Below are 12,072 nucleotides of genomic sequence, written 5' to 3'. Positions count from 1 at the left end.
ATCGTTTTTTTTTTTTTTGGAGATTCCTTTATTAATGAGCCTTTGATAATAACTTATCGCAGTAATGTTTTTCTTGTTAAAAAACTACCCCTATGCTTATTTTCTCTTATGAATGATGGTGGATGACGATTAGGTTGCAGGGCAGTTTGCATTTGCTAGCCTTTCTCACTTTATGGCTTAGAAATTGGTATGCAAATTTTTGGACGGATTTTTGGTTTAGGGTTTTGAATTTGATTCTCTATATTCTCACTCAAAATTTGGAACTTTGCTCTTGTATTTTAATTTTGTATTATATTTGTTCTAATACTGCTGTAGTTGTTTTGTTTGTTTGATCGCAGCTTCCATTTTCTCCACTAAACTAGTTCAGGGGCCATCATATGGTTAGTAAATTGAAGATGTTTCCCTCAATTTCATTAAATAACTTAAGCTTGAATAAATCTTGGTAACCCATATAATTGAAATATGTCCATTGTGATAAAAAATCAGTGGGATGATCGGCTTTGCTTCTTAGGTATGTGCATGAGTATGTCTTGTTCTGATTGAGATGTTAAGGGAAAAGCTCCAGTGTAATAAAGAACAGTTTGTACGAAGGTCACTTTGTCTCTCGCCTGCTCTATATATAATTGCATCAAATTACTTTGATGTAAATAAATGGCACTTCTAATTTCAAGTTGTTTTCTTATACGTTTTGGTTATGGGTGTTTAATGAATGGAGACGCAGATGGTGGCTATGAATGGTGCGACTCGTGTTCATGGCTTCTCAGAAAATGTATTTGCCTTATCCATGTTCTTTGCCTATTCATTATATATTTTTTTGTTTTCTTCCTTTATGTGTATTTTGATGTGCACTCGAGTCTTTTCTCACACTATGCTTTATTGCTTTATTTGAATCTTTTCTGCAGTAATGGCAATTTCCCTTGTTCAAGCTTCTACCTCAAGTTGTAATTCTACCTCAAGGTCAAGGACTCCAAGATCCTTCTCTTCGGTGGCTCACTAAATAACTTCAAGAAACTTGGTTGAAATGGTAATTCCCAATTTCAAGTAATTGTTTATTTAGTACAATGATTCCATATATATTGACCGATAGGAGAATTCAAGTAATGCTTTTTCGTTAGTTTTGAGTCTGTTTGTTGTTGTCGGTGCTTATTGATTTTCAATACTACTGAATGTTTGTGATTACGTTTATAATTTCAGTTGTTCATAGGTTAATGACAAATTCATAGTATTAACTTTAAAAGGCGTTTGGAGGTGTTTAAGGAAAAGTGAAGTCTTTCAACTAACTTTCCTTGTTATCTGAGGCCTAGTGAATGCTTCCTATGTAGTTTGATATTTCATAGTATAAATCAATGGTGGTGTTGTTAGCTTTGTACAAGTAGTAATTCTTTTTTAATATGTGATTATTTTAAAAAAAAAAAAATTGTATATTTAGTAAATTTCCAATTTTGTGGGTTTTTATATATATATTTTTTTTTTGGAATTTTTTTTTTTTTTTTTTTTATTTTTTTTTTATAGCGGGCATTACTTGTGGTAAATTAGTAATCCACAACGACCATAGTACCCGTGGTGTTAAATTCCAATTTATAACGGGCACTGTTTGTGGTTACATTATATTTGACAACGGGCATAGCCAGTGGTAGAAACTGAGACTTTTTATCACATCCAAATTACTAACGGGCACAATGTCCATGATGGATTGCAATCTATCACGGACATTAACCGTGGTAGATGAGCATTTTTCTTCGAGTGGGGATTAATTTTTATAATTTTAGGAATAATTTGATATTTTTTTCGTTCACAAATTTTACAATGTCGCGTTTGATTACCATGCACCGTCGCTCAGCTGCTAGTGCACCTCCCGCACATCCTGCTCCGGCTAATGCTCCATCGATTGTGGCGCCTACGCCGATTACATCGTCTGCTCCTGTGGTTTCTTAGGTGCCCACGTCATCCACTGCAATGTTGGTTTTATGTGGATATTAGATGATATAATTGTTGAAAATATTGGCCAGATGTGGACATGTGTTGTATTATGGTTTACATGTTATTAGAGAATCACCTTCAGTTATGATCTTTGATACCATGTCGCGCGTATGTCTGACCAGTACAACTCGCTGATCCACGGCGTTGTGCGGACCCATTGCCCTATGCAGTGGGAACTTGAAGACAAGTGTCAAAGGGGATGAAGAAGGCGATGTAACATGAGTTGTTGGTGAGTATTTTCAAATTTTAATAATACTTTTTATAATTAAGTCTACTATTATTTATATTTTAATATTTTTGATATTTGCAGCTGAACTATAATGTTGAATACCTCGATGCCAACTTGACCACATACATAGAAGAGCTCTTTACGAAACGGTGCGCCTAATGGAAGAGCAACCTCCATCACCATTTTGAGGCTTTTCCTGATGTGGAGTCCGTTCTTGCAAAAGGCACCCTAAGTAATTGGTGGAGAGCCCAAAGGATTGGGAGTGACTGTGCAAACATTTTCAGGACCTAAAGTTTTTGGTAGGTATAATAATATTTTAGCAATATTTTTTATTTATAATATATGCACTAATAAATTTGTGTTTAACAGAAGGGATCTTAGACCAACAAGATCAATAGGTCAAACAAGAAACTTCTCCACCAGTTGGATTTGAAGCCCTTCTCATATAGGTTGGAGAAGCAACGAGAGGTAAAAGTATATTGTTCCTATAGGATTATATGTTTAACTTTTTTTTTAGGAGGATTATAAGTTTCTAGAGATCAACATGTTCAAGGAAGTTTATATTTGACCTAGGGATAAGACGGTTGAGCAGTTTCATGTAAGTTTATTTAACTGTTACTTTTCTTTCATTTATAAGTATTAAAAATAATAATATGTATGTATTTTCTTATCACAATGCTCTTGTATCGCAGCTACCCCAGACATCCCCACTAAGAGCAACTCCAGCGTTGGAGCCCTCCCCCCCAGGCTATGCACTATTCAATCCACCTAATGAACAGTAATAACCCTGGCAATAGCATTTGCATCTCCACCGTTACACTTCAATAGTCCTGGCAATAGGCAATAAAATATTAGTATTTTTTTATTTATAAAATAATACAAAATAATTTTAATTGTAATATCGGATAAGATTTTTAATTGTTCTCGTTGCACCACGTGTCATTATCCGAAGTATTACTAAATAATACAAAATAATTTTATTTGTAATTTCGAATAAGATTTTTAATTGTTGTTGTTGCGCCACTTGTCATAAAATCTGAAAGACAATTATTGGGGATGGATTTTCGAAATTTTTTTTAATCGTACTCGTTATGTCACGTGTCATTATCTGAAAATACAATTATTGGTGATGGATTTCTGATAAGATTATTAACCAATCACGTCGCGCCACGTGTCATAATCTATTCACAATCTTTGAGGATAGATTTCCATCAGATTTGTAACGAATGATGGCATGTCACGTGGCATTATGTACAACATAATCCTTTCTGAATCCTCCATATAATCCACCATCTATCCTCACAAATCTCACACCAATTTTCTCAAGATCTCTATCATTATTCATAGTTTCTGCTTCCTTCTTCACAAAAGTCTGTATCATTATTCATAGTTTCTGTTTCTTTCTTACAATGTCTTCTTCTTCCTCAAGGATGATGTGGGAACTCGATCAGGAAGAGGAAGAATTGTTTAACCAATCAGAAGCAATGTTTAATCACCAGGGGGCAAAAAATGAGAGGAAAGAGGATGAGGAGCATAAAAGGAGAGATGACGAAGTAAGAATGGGCAGAGCCTCACATTCCCGTCGAGTCGTCCAAGCTATGGCTCAGATCTGCAGGCCCAACCGTTCCGGAAACCTTGATAGAAGCAGGCAACGACGAGGTATGAAACTCTTGGATGATTATTTTGTTCCTAATAGTGCATTCCTTGATACGTACTTTAGACGTCGTTTTAGAATGGAACGACATTTGTTCAACAAAATATTGATTGCTGTTTGCAACCATGATTCTTACTTTGTGCAAAAGAAAGATCCTTTTGGTGCTATGGGTCTACTGCCTAAGCAAAAAATTACTGCTGCCTTGCGGATACTTGCATATGGAGCATCTGCAGACCAAGTGGATGAGATAACGAGGATGGGGAAATCAACCATTCTTGAGTCCCTGATGAGGTTTTGAGGAGCAATCGAATCTATCTACACCGTTGAGTACCTCCGCAAACCTACAAACATGGACTTGGAACGGCTGTTGAAGAAGGCCGAGATGCGTGGTTTTCTTGGGATGATTGGAAGCATTGATTGTATGCACTGGACGTGGAAAAACTGTCTAAGTGCGTGGCAAGGCGCTTATGGGGACAGAAAATGAGCAAAAAGTATCATTCTGTAGGCGGTGGCATCTTTTGATACATGGATTTGGCACTCCTTTTTCGGGGTCTCGGGAGCTCAAAATGACATCAACGTCCTTGCCCAATCCCCAGTGTTCAACGATGTCCTGCAAGGAAAGGCACCAAAAGTCACGTATGAGGTCAACAGACGTATGTACAACGGGCCATACTACCTAGCTGACGGCATTTACCCGCGATGGTCAACATTTGTCAAAACAGTGTCACGTCCGTGAAGTGCAAAGGAAAAACACTTTGCAAGCTGTCAAGAGGGGTGCAGGAAGGATGTGGAGCGTTGTTTCGGTATCCTCCAAGCTTGCTGGGCGATCATCAGGGGTGCTGCCAGATTGTTTGATGTAGAGTCGCTTTGATCCATCATGATGACGTGCATCATTATTTACAACATGATTATGGAAGATGAGTACGATTATGAAGCCGTTGATGAATATGAGCCAGACATGATGAACAATTCAAGAACACATATATATTGTGCTCATGACGCCACCGATGAGCCCGTGCAACATGAGCCATTACAAAGGGATGGACGTTACAATGAAAGACTCATTCAACGATATACTGTATTTCAAATGCCTGACATGCACAATGCCCGACAAATTGACTTGATAAAGCACCAGTGGGCATTGAAACAAGCTGAAGATAATTAAGTTCATTTAGTGTGTTTTTTTGAATTTGGTATGTTTATGTTATTTTATTTGGTGTGTTTTATTATTTGGTATGTTTATGTAATTTTCTTAGTCAGTTTTTAATTATTCCGTATGCTTATGTAATTTTATTTGGTGTGTTTTTGTCATTTCAATAAATATTCTCTTAGTATAAATAACTTACCAAATTAATTTGAATAAATATTCAATAAATTGGAAACAACATAAATAATACAAACAATAAATAATAAATTACAACCCAAAGTGATTGGAAAATTATGGGCTCCGATTACAAAAAGTACTCTATTCATCATCACTTAACCAATTTGTGGTGCTAGGATGATATTCTCTTATGGTGCTAAGACCACCTTGGCTTACTATCGCTTCTCTTGCACGCCTCCTTCGCACCACGTCCGCTTTCTCTGACTTCCAAAAAAATTTGGAATTTGGAGACTTCCCTTCTAAAGACGTGTTCATAATCTCACGATCTCGTTGAGCCCGTCTTTCTTCTCTAACATGTTCCCTTTCTTGCCTAAGTAGCTCTCTTTCTCTCTCATTAGCCTGAAATTCCTTTCAATAGCTGCAGCTTTTGCGTCCTCTCTAGCCTTATCAACCTCATATTTCGCCAGTTCCCTCGCCAAAGTCAATTCACCTTGGTGAGTAAGTTCTTCCATGAACTTTGCATAATCATTCTTGGAAGCACTCCATTTTCTCTTTGAAGCCTTCTTACCTTGAGGCCTAATTGGATAACGGGTCGAACCCGACGCTTGTTCAAGGAGGGGCGTTTCGGGCACTTCTTCTGCATCATCTTCATGAACATGCGAGACATGATCGGGTGTAGAGTGTAGAGGGGTGATGTTCATGTGCACTTCTGGACCGACTGGCACAACTCTAAATTTAGGACAATCTTTGACAATATTCCAACATTCCCACCGGTTGAATGATTTATTTTTGCTTTTGGTTTTGGCAGCGTACCAAGCTTGTGCTTGAAGTTCCTACACAATGAAAATAAGTAACAAATAAATAATACAAATAAATAATTATAATGAAAATAAGTAACAAATAAATAATACAAACAACATAATTATAATTTAAGTAGGTAACAAATAAATAATACAAACAATAAGTAATAAATTATGTAGGTAACAAATAAATAATACAAACAATAAATAATAAATTATGTAGGTAACAAATAAATAATACAAACAAATAATTATAATGTAAATTTGAGTATCAAATAAATATTATATTGTTACCTGATCCGAGTAATTTTCCCTACTTCGAATATTACTACTAGTTTGTGCCAAGGCGTCTCTCCACGTACTAAACGATTGGCTAAGTAATTTCCAACGACTGGACATCGATTCTTTGGTTCTTTTCCCACCAATTTTCTCAAGATAATTGGTATGAATAAGACTCCACATTTCTCGCAACTGCATCTCATTACCCGTAAACGAATTATGAGTAACTTCAACCCAGCTAGTACACAACGCAACATCTTCAATAAGCGACCAATTCGTACTTGCACCAGTGGTCATTTTGTTGAAAAAAAAAGGATTCAAACTTTGAGACAAAGAAAGGAATGTGATTGAAAGTAGTTGAGAAAATATGAAATTGTTGTGTAAGGTAGATGATAATGAGAATGTATTTATAGAAAAGTAAAAACAATTTTTTTTACAATTTTTTTCAGATTTTTTAGATTTTTTCAGATTTTTTCAGACTTTTCAGATTTTTTTTTTTGAATTTTTTACAATTTTTTTTAATTTTTATTCAATTAATTAATCTCTACCGTTGGATATAAGAAAATTTGAATTCCAACACTCCAGATTGTGCCACGTGTCACAACGGTAACTTTTCTTAATTTTAAAACTATTTTTTTTTATTTATAAAGCATATTAATATCCACCGTTGATCTCAAATCGAACGGTGGATATTAAATAAGACTTTTTTAATTTTTTTGACCGTTGAGATCGAACGGTCCAAATTAAATAACCGTTGAGATCGAACGGACCATGGGAAGCCACGTGGCTTCCCAACGGTAACTGAAAAGTTTTTTTTTTTTTTTTTTTTTTTTTCTGATTTTGTGTCGGCGACGCGCCCCCACGTGCGAGTGGGGTGCACGCGCCTGACACAAAAAAAATTAAATATTGCCTGACGCCAGGCTGACGTCAACGATGACATCACATGGCCTCAGGCTCTCGGGCTGGCAATTCTCCACGGGCCCGGAGCTCGGGCCTCCACCTTCACTCGGGTTTGCCCACGCTGGAGCTGATCCACCGGGCCTTGGGCCCCTGTTCTGTCCCCTGTCCCCCGAGCATTTGCCCACGCTGGGCTTGCTCTAAGGGGGTGACTTTGACCGAGGATGTGGGTCTTCAAATCATGATTGAGACGCTTGATCAGACTTTTAGTTATAGGTCTGGTAGGGTTTATCAGGGGATGGGAAATGCACGACACAATGACATTGATGCCTCATTTTCAAAGACAGCTTGAAACAACTCGCCACGTTGACGACAGAAGTTCAGGACTTGAAACGGCAGCTTGGAATCTAAGGCGACCAGATGAGCCAAATCTTACCTTCTAGTTGTTCGATATAGATTTCTGATGTCATCATCTGATTCCTAGTCACATTAGCCATTGGGTTCCTAGCCACTCAATTCAACAGATTCCCAATCGTCCTACCCAGATGACCTTGAGCCCCTTCTTCTATAGCTTTTTTGGTATTAGGGTGGTATATTTTTTTTCTTGTTTGTAAGTACGTTTCTAAGTGGGATGGGAAATGCACAACACAATGACATTGATGCCTCATCTTCCGGAGACAGCTTGAAACAACTCGCCACGTTGACGACGGAAATTCAAGACTTGAAGTGGCAGCTTGCAATCCAGGAAGACCAGATGAGCCAGATCTTACAAACCTTCCAGTTGTCCGATATAGATTTCTGATGTCATCATCTGATTCCCAGCCACATTAGCCATCAGGTTCCCAGCCGCTCCATTCAACAGATTCCCAGCCGTCCCACCCAGATGACCTCGAGCCCCTACTTCTATAGCTTTTTTGGTATTAGGGTAGTATAAGTTTTTATTGTTTGTAAGTACATTTCTAAGTATAATATAAATAATAATTAAATTAATTATTTTTTTTTGTTTTAAATACCAAACCATTAAGTTAATTAAAATATCTAATTTAATAATACAATTAATAACTAAGAATAATAAATAATAAAAAATAATTTTTAAAAATTTTTTTGCCCAACGAAAAGATGTCGTCACCCCAAATTTAACGCTAGTACACATTCCGTTGCTTAAAATTATGCTCGCTGAAATATTTTTACATAAAAAACAAAATAAAAAAAATCGAAAACCAAATATGATAGGACAAATTATGCCCGACGACAACTTTCATCACACAAAGGTTTTTGAAACAAAGAGAAGTCGTCGCCTAAACCTTAAAGCAATGAAATTATGTTGTAGCCTTAATATTCTTGCAAAGAAATTGCTTCGTCCCTTAAAGCTTAGTGCGACGAAGTCGTTTGTCGCCTAAAGTATTTTGCACAACGAAAGGTTTTGGTTTCGTCAGGCAAATGTTTACTTCTCGAATTTTGCCCGAGTATTGAGAAACTTATATGTTACAAATGGTCTTTCCTCGGGAAACACTTTTTTGTAGCAGTGTGGTTATTGGGCTATCTAGCAACTATCCCCTACTATTTAACTATTTATCCTATCTTCGTACAAAAATAATACTTTTAACACATTTATGTTGTTGGGCTCTATCTCTATTAGAGAGGTGGTGTAAATGTGATATGAAAAATGTTGCAAGTGTAGCGTTACCCATTTTTGTAAGGTATCTCTCTATTTAAAGGGCTCCGTACTCAAAAGATAGTCAAGTAGTTAAAACAATCAATTAGTTAACTTAAAAAAAAAATAAAAAATTATGAAGAGTGTGTTTCGTCTTGAGTGAATCCCAAGTTCCTATCCCCCGGTCTCTTCGAGACCCTTATCTTGTCCTACATCAAGTGGCATCATAGTGGATTTTTATATTTATATTCGAAGTCCCGATGGGCGCATCATGTTCATTGGTCGTCAAAATTGATTCGGTGTCTAACTCTTTCGCCCAGACAATTATAGATCGTCAGAAAGCTGCAGAAGTGTAGTTTCCAATGCAATGAACAGTGAAACCAAATTTTTTGTGAGTAGATATTCGCAAAACACCAGAGTGGTTAGTGCTACTGTGGAAAGAAAAATCATGTATAGTTGCAGGATAAATTGGAGTTCGTTATTTTGTGCTCATATTTTAAATCCTTATTATTGGATGGTTGTTTATTTGAAGTAGGGTTGGAAGTAGGGTTCCTAAGAGTTGGAAGCATCATGGAGTATCATGGAAGAATAGAATAATGGAAAGCTAGCTAATGCATGGATTCAAACTTTCGGCTAAAACTTAAGTGATGCTTTAGTGCATCTTAGTTTAATATCTACTTTAGGCATAATGCAAGCCTTGATGATGTTTAGTTAGGTAGAGTGGAGACCTCATCATCATTGTAAGGATTAATTAGTGGTTTAAGTTAGGTGGAGGTGTCATGGAGGGGTCTTAACTCTCCATTGTTTCCGTAGCTTTCCTCTTAGTTTTTCTATAGGTTCCTCTATATATGTTTTGTTGTTCTTGTAACTAAAAATGATGAACGAACGAATGAGATACAATTTATTCCTTGAAAATCAAGATGGTATCAGAGCAGGAAAAATAACCTGCTTCAGCTTCATCCGAACGTGATCAATCCTCAAGATGGCTGAAGACAATCCTCTTAGGTCAGATGCTGAAAGTTCACCAGTTCTTTCTTCCGGAAATATGTCTGAGGTGGATGTAAATCCAAATCAAAGGTTAAGCTCAGTCTTGTTAAATGAGTTTAATTACTTACCTTGGTCGAGAGCGGTGAGCCTTGCTCTAGGTGGAAGGTCCAAGCTAGGGTTCATAAATGGAAGCATCGAAGTTCCTGATGCTTCCTCACCAACATATGAAAACTGGCTTTGCAAGGATCAGCTAGTTATGTCATGGCTCCTAAATTCCATGGAGCGTAAACTAGCTGAAATATTCAGTTATTCTGAATCATTATTCGAGCTATGGGAGACAGTCAAGGAGATGTATGGCAATCAAAACAATGCTGCACGTGTGTTTCAACTAAATAAGGACATTTCCAACCTGCAACAAGAAGGAAAGCCATTTGTTCAACTTTTTGGCAGCATGAAGAGCATGTGGAATGAGTTGGAAATGTATCGGCCTCATACAACTGAAGCGTCCGTGCTACTGAAAAGGGCAGAAGAAGACAAGATATTCCAACTCTTGTCAAGCCTCGATTCAGGATACGAAGACCTACGAAGCCACATACTCATGAACCCTGAACTACCTTCCTTCACTAGTGTATGTGCAACAATCCAACGTGAAGAAGTACGAAGGAAAGTCATGAACATTGGCATAAAGACCAATGTAACTGAAGCAAGGTCTTACCTAACCAACGAAAGAAAATACAAAGTGAAGAATCCACACTTGAAGTGCCAACATTGCAACTATACTGGCCATGTTAAGGAGACATGCTGGATTTTACATCCAGAATTAAAGCCAGAGTTCATGAAGGATAACAAGGGCTCACAAAGACTGAACCGTGCACCACACAAAGCCAACAATGCATCTACCTCAACCTCACATGGGTCTGACGCACTCAAGAGCTTCACAACAAATCCGGCTGCACTCATAAATGAGTTTGCAGCATATCTTCAAAGCAAGAAAGAAGAGGTTAAAAGTGATCAAACGGTCGTTTTTGAAGATGGAAACTTAACAGCTTTGCTAGGCAAGTTCGCTGGTTTTCTGAGAGACACACAACACATGTCCCGAGATGACATGCAAGGTATCATGACTGCTTTCAAAACTGCTCTTAATGTAAATATGATGCATGATTTTTGGATTGTTGATTCGGGTGCCACAGATCATATGACCAATCATGTTTCTAAGTTTCAAAAGTTTGAAAAATTTTCGCAACCTTCTCAAGTCTCAACTGCCAATGGTGAGAGTTCCAAGGTTTTAGGCAAGGGAAATATCCACTTAATGTCGGACAAAATTGAGTCAGTAGCCTTATATGTTCCTTCTTTTCCATTTCAACTTCTATCTGTGGGAAAAATCACCAATACCTTGAATTGTTTAGCCATCTTCTCTCCTCACAATGTCATTTTTCAGGATTGTCTCACCAAGAAGACGATTGGTGAAGGGTTTTATCTAGATGGTCTCTATTACATATCAAAGAGCAGTCCCAGGGGATTTCAAGCCAAGTCCAATCCATCCCAAGATAGTCAATTGTGGCTTCAACGTCTAGCTCATCCTTCTCAACCTGTTTTGTCATCTTTGTTTCCAAATTTAGGGAATGATTTAATTTCGTGTGAAACCTGTCATTTGTCTAAGGACACTAGATTGCCTTTTAACCCATCCTTATCTAGGACTAGTAAAGTTTTCGAACTAGTTCACTCAGATATATGGGGACCAAAGTTTGAATCTTTTGATGGTTATAAGTATTATGTGATCTTTGTTGATGATTTCTCTAGAGCCACTTGGTTGTACCTTTTAAAGTCTAAGAGTGAAGTGATGGAAGTATTTAAGAATTTTCACAACCTTGTTAAGAACCATTTTTCTTCTCAAATTCAAACTTTAAGATCTGACAATGGCACCGAATACACGTCCCATCTCATGTCACAATATTTGAGCAATCATGGTATCATGCATCAAACAAGCTGTGTTGGCACACCTCAACAAAATGGTGTAGCCGAAAGGAAAAATCGTGACATACTGGAAAAAACAAGAGCATTAATGTTACACATGAATGTACCAAAGAGATTTTGGTCCCAAGGAGCCATGGCGGCTGTGTACATCATCAATAGACTTCCTAGCCGAGTCTTGGGGTTTAAATCTCCCCTTGAAGTCATGAAAGGAAGAAAAATCGACCTCTCACATCTTAGAACCTTTGGTTGTGTCTGTTTTGTTCATGTTCAGTCACACCATCAAGATAAATTGGA

The 12,072-nt window shown here is 37.3% G+C and overlaps 1 long non-coding RNA gene across 5 annotated transcripts; it reads left to right on the top strand.

Moving 5' to 3' along the window:
• On the top strand, window positions 1-3,102 carry LOC137743847 (uncharacterized). Of its 5 annotated transcripts, none has more exons than XR_015956729.1 (8): window positions 1-187; window positions 339-380; window positions 512-769; window positions 903-1,024; window positions 1,841-1,935; window positions 2,103-2,209; window positions 2,291-2,508; window positions 2,579-3,102. It is a non-coding gene; the product is annotated as an uncharacterized LOC137743847 (long non-coding RNA). The 5 variants fall into 5 exon arrangements; XR_015956728.1 differs by lacking the exon at window positions 1,841-1,935 and having other exon boundaries at window positions 2,579-2,677; window positions 2,902-3,094; XR_015956727.1 differs by lacking the exon at window positions 1,841-1,935 and having other exon boundaries at window positions 2-187; window positions 2,579-3,100.
• Window positions 3,103-12,072: the final 8,970 nt, after the last annotated feature.

This window comes from Pyrus communis, chromosome 2 (genome assembly GCF_041283825.1).
Source record: "Pyrus communis isolate YQ-2024b chromosome 2, ASM4128382v1, whole genome shotgun sequence".
Classification (NCBI taxonomy): domain Eukaryota; kingdom Viridiplantae; phylum Streptophyta; class Magnoliopsida; order Rosales; family Rosaceae; genus Pyrus; species Pyrus communis.
This window is presented reverse-complemented; position numbering and strand designations above follow the sequence as displayed.